The sequence below is a fragment of the Mandrillus leucophaeus genome, unplaced genomic scaffold (assembly GCF_000951045.1).
Source record: "Mandrillus leucophaeus isolate KB7577 unplaced genomic scaffold, Mleu.le_1.0 Scaffold637, whole genome shotgun sequence".
Lineage (NCBI taxonomy): Eukaryota > Metazoa > Chordata > Mammalia > Primates > Cercopithecidae > Mandrillus > Mandrillus leucophaeus.
The window spans coordinates 51,196-59,061 of NW_012106886.1; positions in this window are offsets into that span (position 1 = coordinate 51,196).

Genomic DNA, 7,866 nt, shown 5'->3' on the forward strand with positions numbered 1-7,866 from the left:
TCATGGAGAGTACATTCTACTCAGGGAGGCCCAGCTGTGCAGAAATAAATAAGACACTATTAAGGCAGAGGATGGGGATCTAGAACAGCATTTCCATAGGGCACATGGATGATGTGGGGAGGAGCAGGAGGGGCTCTGCTCAGGAACCCGGTTCTATCCTTGTCTCTTCTCTCCCTTGCAGCTTTGACAGTTCCCTTCCAACTGAATTCCCATTGCCTGCTTCTGCTTATCTCTGACCCTGTCCTGGGCTCTCTGGGCTTTCAAAGGTAGCAATACCTTTCCTTATTTTTGGCTCTCCCTTGAGCTCCTTGCTGGCCGCCCCTAGACAATTCAACCCTACCATGTCTGACAGCCACTTCTCTCCCACCTGCTGACCCTGTTGCCGGGAACTTCACAGTCATCCCTGCAAACTTGAAATGTTCGGATGCCCCTTGGCTCTGCTGTTTCTGTCCAGCCAGTTATCCAGTTGTATAGAGTCTGTTCCTCACATCTGTCTCTTCTTCTCTGACCAATTCTGGCAGGGTCTTCTTAATTGCTCCTCTTGGCTTCATTCTCTCCTTTCCAACCCATCTCATTAGTTGGCCAGATTAATATTCCTGAAATGCATCCCTGATGTCACATCCTCTGACTCATCATTGTCTTCAGGACAAAGTTCAACCTCTTCTCTTGGCATCTCGGAACTTCCTTGATCTGGTTCCAACCTGCCTCTCCAGCTGCCCTTCCACATTCTCTACATTGTTGATGGCTGCATGCCAAACGTCTAGAATGAGCCTCCAGTAAGTTCTGGGCTCCCCACCTCCTTGCCTTTGGACTGCTTCCTTCCCCTGTATGCTTTTCTCCCATTCTCCTCAGTCCTTGATTCATCTTTCTAGAAGCTTTGCCTGATGCACTCAGCCAGATATGGCCCATCTTGCCTTCTTCTGGACCCCCTGGACTCCATTTGAATCTCTCTGCCACCTCACCACTGGCTGACTGTACTGCATGGCATTCTGTACCCTCCCCTCCCCAAGCCACCACAGGTAAAGACATAATGTAAGTGAAAATAGAGTCTCACTCTTCTCAACCAGCCTCAAGACAATTTCCCTAGTGTCTGCTTCCAAAAGATCACCACCTCTAAGCTCTGCTTACATAGAAAGTCTGGCATTGACCCAGTTTCTTCTAGACTGGCAAGTCTTTGAGGAAAGGACCGAGGTTCAACCATCATTCAGTCCTCCATAGCATGTGATCCGGGGCTTGCAAATATGGTCCATTAGGGAGTTCTTGGCTGAATGAATGAACAGATAAATGAATGAATGCCACAACACACAGCCTCCTTTGAGACATTCCTTTTCCCTTTTTTTTTTCTTCATAGAGGCGGAACATACTTTTGTTTGCCTCTAACGGGCTGCTTTAGCACAGGGTTGTAGATTTTAGTAGTAAACCTTCAATTCCTGTCTCAGTCCTTGTATGAGAAACAGCAGAGAATCTGCAGCTTTAGGTGGGTGGCAAATGTTCCTTACAGTGGGGCCCACTGTCTAGAACCCAAATGCAAGGGTTTCTCTTGCTGCCCTCAGAGGCTGTCCTGGGCCCTGCCCTTCTGAGTGTACACTGGAAGTGTTCTGTGGCCTTTGCCTTCCTTTCTCCATCTGTGCATGGAAAAAGCTTCTGTGATCTCTTCCGGGTTTAACTTGGCCTTGAAAATAAACATGGAAAAAGTACCTGGGATGAAGATTGGGCCTTCTTGGTGCTGGCCTCTCCAGACTCCCTTTTCCTCTCCCACCTTACTTCTGGACTCCAGCCAGATGGTCACTTGCCTCATCTGGCCTTTTCCCAGGGTGTCTTCTGCTGGGGACATTCTCCCTGACCCTCCTCTCCTCACCCCATAGCTCTTTCCCTCACCCGCTCCTCTCCAGCCTTTAGATTTCAGCTGAGATGCCATTGCTTTCGGGACCCCCTCCTGATCTCCCTGGCACCCCCTCATCTCATTAGGCACACCTCCCTATGCCTGCCCTGTGCCCTGCATTTGCCCTATTCCAGTGTTCATCTCACTGGATTGCAGTTGCTTGTCAGTCCTCCTTCGTGGTCTGTCTACTCCATGAAGAAAGGGGCAGGTGTGTTCTTTGCCCACCACTGCTTCCCCAGCACCTGCACAGTGTTGGACACATGGGGGTCACTCAGCAAACACATGGTGAATGAATGGATGGAGCCATGGCTGGCTGGATGGGTGTATGAATGGATGGGGGAAACAGGTGATAGGTGGTTTGAGCCTGTTAACTACTGCCATAGAATTGTGCATGACAACCATATCACCTCAGTGACATCAGTAACAGGTATTTATTGCTCACATGTCTGGAGTTATCTGGAGGTCAGCTAGGCAGCTCTGTTGAACTTGGCTGGGCTTACTCACATGCCTGAGGTTGGCTGATTGGCTAAGGTGACTAGGGCAAGGCAGCGCCACTGCTTTTTCCCTTACCCTCCTGCAGGCCAGCCCAGGCATGTGCTGCTGGTGATGGCAGGGGTGCAAGAGCAAACAGAGACACTCAAGGCATCTCAGGGCCCGACTGGAGCTGGAGTAGCACATTCTATTGGGCAAAGCAAGTTATACAGCAGCTCTGTTTCAAGGAGTGGGGAACTAGATTTTGCCCCTTTAGTGAGAAAGGAATTGTAATCACATGGCAACGATTGTGGGTACAAGGAGAGATTGAAGAAGTGGGGCTATTAATGCAATCAACCTGCCTCATGGAGCATCGAAAGTCCTGAGTCATAGCTTAGGATTAGGAAACTCAGGTGCAGTTAATGAACTCGGCCAGCTCCCAACTAAGTGGGACCTAGGGGAAGACACATGTGCCAGATGGGCTCTCTAGCTTCAGGTTTCTTTTCTTTTTTTTTTTTTTTTGAGACAGAATCTCACTCTGTCGCCTGGGCTGGAGTGCAGTGGCGCGATCTTGGCTCGCTGCAACCTCCGCCTCCCAGGTTCAAGTGATTCTCCTGCCTCAGCCTCCCGAGTAGCTGGGATTATAGGCACCTGCCACCATGCCCAGCTAATTTTTTATATTTTTAGTAGAGACAGGGTTTCACTGTGTTGGCTAGGCTGGTCTCAAACTCCTGACCTTGTGATCTGCCCACCTTGGCATCCCAAAGTGCTGGGATTACAGGTGTGAGCCACTGCACCCAGCCTTCAGTTTCATTCCCTAGAAATAAGGGAATTATGTTGATGCTGCTCAACTCACATAATTTCAGGGAATCCATTCTTTCTTCAGCCCACTCTCAGATTTGGGGGAAGGATTATAAACTGTAAAGTGCTGTGTCATGGGAAGCAGAATTGCTCTTCCAGAAGCACTTGACCCATAGAACTGGGGAGGAGTGCGGGGTAGTGCAGAAACGATGGACTGTGAGATGAGGAACCTGTCTGTAGGCCCCACGTCCCAGACTGCATGTCCCAGGCCCCACGTCCCAGGCTTCTGATATCTCAGGTTCTTCATTGTAAATTGGAGGCCCCGTGGGGTCAAATAAATAATGGGTGTAAATAGGTTTCAAAAAACAAAAAACATCAAGCATTCTGTGGTTGTAAGGTATTATTAGAAACGGGGATACCCTGTTTCAAATAATTGCCAAAGTAGCTATTTGACAAGTCTGGCTTCACCCCATGGCACTTCTTCTGTCTCCCCAGATGAGATGGTTGGGAGTCAACTGTTCTGAAAAGATGCTTCCAGAGTCCAAGAAAATGACAAGCAAGACTTCCTAGATGTTCTTTTCCTGCATGACACCATGAGGCACTGCCCAAAAAATTGCTGGTGCTTGTAGCACACATTCCTCTGCTTGTTGTCTGCCCGGCAGAGAGAAATGCTGGGGTTGGTGGTTTTTCTAGGGCATTTTCTTCTTCCAGTCCTGCTCGATCAGCCCCTGAAATAAAAGCCGGTGTTTCTGGAGGAGAAGCAGGCATCTCCGCCCTCATCCCTTTATCCTCCTCCTCCTCTGGCTCCTCCTCCTCCCTCCCTGAAATTGATGCCCTTGATGATTAGCATTGTCCTCCCTGAGATGCTAGTGGAGGTTCTCTTGGACACTTAAGCTAAACTGGATCCGTGGGTATTTCTCTCACTGGCTTTGGAGTTAGAAAACCAACAAAACAGCCCCTCCCTGGCTCTGGAGACAATCTCAGGGGTGGGAGGTGAGGCTTAATGCCTTTCATTCCCAAACTTTGCAGAGGGGCTTCTGAAAGATGGGAGGGAGAGCCCAGAGTGTGGCCCACCATCTGAGGTTCCGGGCCCCATCACAGCCCCGGTGGACCTTGGCCTGCCCATGTCATCTGTTTTAGTGGCTCTGGCACAGGCTGCATTCCTTTCTCCTGGAGGCTTCACCTCTCTCCAGAGGCCACCACTCTGGACGGCTGTGTGGAAACACCTGGGCCAGAATGCATCCAATTCCCGCAGAGCAAAAGGAAGCGCCTGGATGCTTCTTGCTGCGAGCACATTGTTATTTTTCTTTCCTCTCTCATGAATCATTCTGCCTGGAATCTTCCCTGGAAGGGCTCATCTGGCTAATGATTCTGTGCCCAGAATCAGGGATTTTGACGCACTGATGAGCGACAAACAGAGGTGGCTGAGATTTAGGGGTAGAGGAGCCTTCAGTCTGGGCTCACCTAGTCCGGGGCTCAGGTTGTGGCTACAGCACCTGACAGCCGAGTTCATTAACTCAACTTCCGTTTCCCAGTCCTAGGCTCCTGTAGGTTTGTGGTCAGTGTTAAATGAGATCAGGTGTGTGAAACTGCCTGGCACAGATGAGTGTTGAATCTGACTGGAGTATGATCAACCCTTGTGCCTACTGACCCCTTACCCCACTTCTCTGGTGGCTGCCACGACCCCATATTCTTGTCCTCTACAGTAGAAGAAATCAAGGTGGGGGGCCCGGCAGGCTCTGACTTCCAGAAAGCATTCCTCTTGTTTTGTGTTTACTTCTGCAAAAGTAAGAAGTAAAACTGGGGGTGTGTCCTTGGGTAAGTTATTTAATCTCCCTGAACTTCAGCCTCCTTATCTCAACAATGTGAATGGTATTGGGTGTTGTAGGGAAAGTTTTAGAAGTAACAGATGTATCTGAGTCGGGTATAGATTCAGTACTTGGTAAGTGCTAGCTGGATTAATTTCACATCCTACATGTCTCTGGTGTTCCCAAACTGTGGGTGTGTGTGGAGGGGGTCCATTTCTGCCACTCATAGCCCACATTGCATCACAGCAGACTGCCACCGCTGGATGTCAGGCCTCCAGAGGCATCTCACGTGTGCCATGAACAATTCTGCTCATGCTGTGGTTGACCTCTGCTTCCTGCCAAGCAGCCAAGAGGGACACATCGTCCTCGCACCCTACAGGGTGTGCCTTGTGGGGTTCCCACTCCTCTTCCAGCACCTGGTCCTGGTGCTCTCTGGCTGTGTACCTTCGGATGCCCCTGTGTTCCCATCTGGAGTCTGTGTTGCTCCAGAACCATACCTGTGCTAAGCCAAGGTGTGGAAGAAGCCCTTCCCTTAACTCTGCCAAGTTTTGTCATAAAAATCTCATGATTTCCCAAGAGACATCTGAATTGGGCCTTGAAGTATGAGTAGGAGTTCACCAGGTGAGGGGTAAATGTAAACTTATATTTCACTTAGAGGCCACTTCTTCACACAGACTGACTTCCTTTTCATTAATTTTTGAAATCAGTTATAGAAATTGATGCTGGGGTTGCCTGTCTGCACCTCTGGTCTTGCTTGGGGCTATAAAGTCCCTGCTATTATAACAACAGCTTCACATCATTGCCACTCTCATCACCAACTACAGGTGGAGCGGGACTCTAAACTGGACACTCTAAGGGAAATGCTGTGTGTGAACTCCACTACAAGAACCTCTGCATTTGAGATGTGCCCTGTGGCACTGTATGCATGGGGCTCTTATACAAGTTAGCAAACCAGGATTTGTCAGTCAACACGTGGAATGCCTGCTTGATGGAAGGAGCTCAATCAATAAGTCTTAGTTGAGTCTCCCTGTCCCTACCTGTAGTATGGCAGTAGCCTTCTACCTGGTCTCTTCTACTGACCCATCTGCCTCTATGTTGCCCCCAGGTTTTCTATAACATTGACTATGGGGTAAGGTCTAAGCCTCTGAACATGGCCTTCAAGGCTATTCACCATGTGGCTACAAGGAGCCCTTTCTGCCTGAGTGTCTTCCATGCCCTGCTAAACTTCTTAACTTTTAGCCTTGTTGAACCCCTCACCAGTCCCTGAACAGGCCACATACTTCCAGACCTCAGGGCCTTTGCCCACTCACCATATTCCTCATGCCTTCTCTTCTCTCCTGTCACCTGGTGAATTCCTATCCAACCTTTGAGGCCAGGCATGCATGCCCAGTGAAACCTCCCTGGCCCTTTTGCTTCCTACCATCTCCCCTACTTCCTGGGTTTCTTTCCTTCTTGATGTTCTTCTTTTGTGTGTACCCGTGTTTTAGCTCATTGTAATGTTGTGATTTTTCGTATTTGTTAGTGTCTGCCGAAATCCTCAAGGGAAGCTCCTGAGTTTCTCCCAGGGTTGTACATCTTTTCCTAGCACAGAGCCTGGCAGATGCTAATAAATGTTGTATGAATCTGTAAATGATGACTGAATATGGAAATAGGGAGTTCAATATGAACTAGTTTAGCCATGTCTCATGAGGAAGGGGGATTTTGAGTATTTGAGTCAAACATAAAAACTTATATAAAACAGAGAGAAAGGAAGGCCAGGTGCAGTGTGGCTCATGCCTGTAATCCCAGCACTTTGGGAGGCTGAGGTGAGTGGATCACCTGACGTCAGGAGTTCGAGAACAGCCTGGCCAACATGGCGAAACTCCATCTCTACCAAAAGTACAGAAATTAGCTGGGCGTGGTGGCATGCGCCTGTAATCCCAGCTACCTGGGAGGCTGAGGCAGGAGAGCCACTTGAACCTGGGAGGCGGAGGTTGCAGTGAGCCAAGATCATGCCACTGCACTCCAGCCTGGATGACAGAGTGAGACCCTGTCTGAAAATAAATAAATAAATAAATAATAATAATAATAAAACAGAGAGAAAGGAAAGTATCCCTGAGATTTTACTTGCTAGAGTAGAAGAAAAAGATCCTTATATTAACTTAGAAAAAAGAGAGAGAAAGATTATATGGGCATGAATAACAATGGATTTTCAGATTTAAACATTTATAATGCACATGTAACCTTCATTGAATACTCAGGCACCATGCCAAGCACTTTACATGCATAATCTCATTTAATGCTCTTAGCAAAACCGTGGGGTAGTTATTCAATTTCCCCAAATGTGAGTTTACCACAATTGAGATAAATAGGAGTTAGATAGGTGTATTAGTCCATTTTCACACTGCTGAAAAGACATACCTGAGACTGGGAAGAAAAAGAGGTTTAATTGAACTTACAGTTCCACATGGCTGGGGAGGCCTCAGAATCATGGCGGGAGGCAAAAGGCACTTCTTACATGTTGGCGGCAAGAGAAAATGAGGAAGAAGCAAAAAGCGGAAAGCCCTGATAAGCCCATCAGATCTCATGAGACTCACCTACCGTCACCAGAACAGCATGGGAAAGATAGGCCTCCATGATTCAACTACCTCCTCCTGGGTCCCTCCCACAACATGTGGGAATTCTGGGAGATACAGTCTAAGTTGAGATTTGGGTGGAGACACAGCCAAACCATATCAATAGGAGAGGGGCTGAGGTGGAGAGGAGAAGGGCATTCCAGGCAGAGGAATCTGCCTCGGTGCAAAGGCCCTGAGGCAGAAAAGAACTTGGTATGTTGAAGGGGAAGACAGAAGGCCAGGGGACTGAAAGATAGGGCACAAACAGCAAATGGGACAAGATGGAGCCATGGAGAGAGGTGGAGACCAC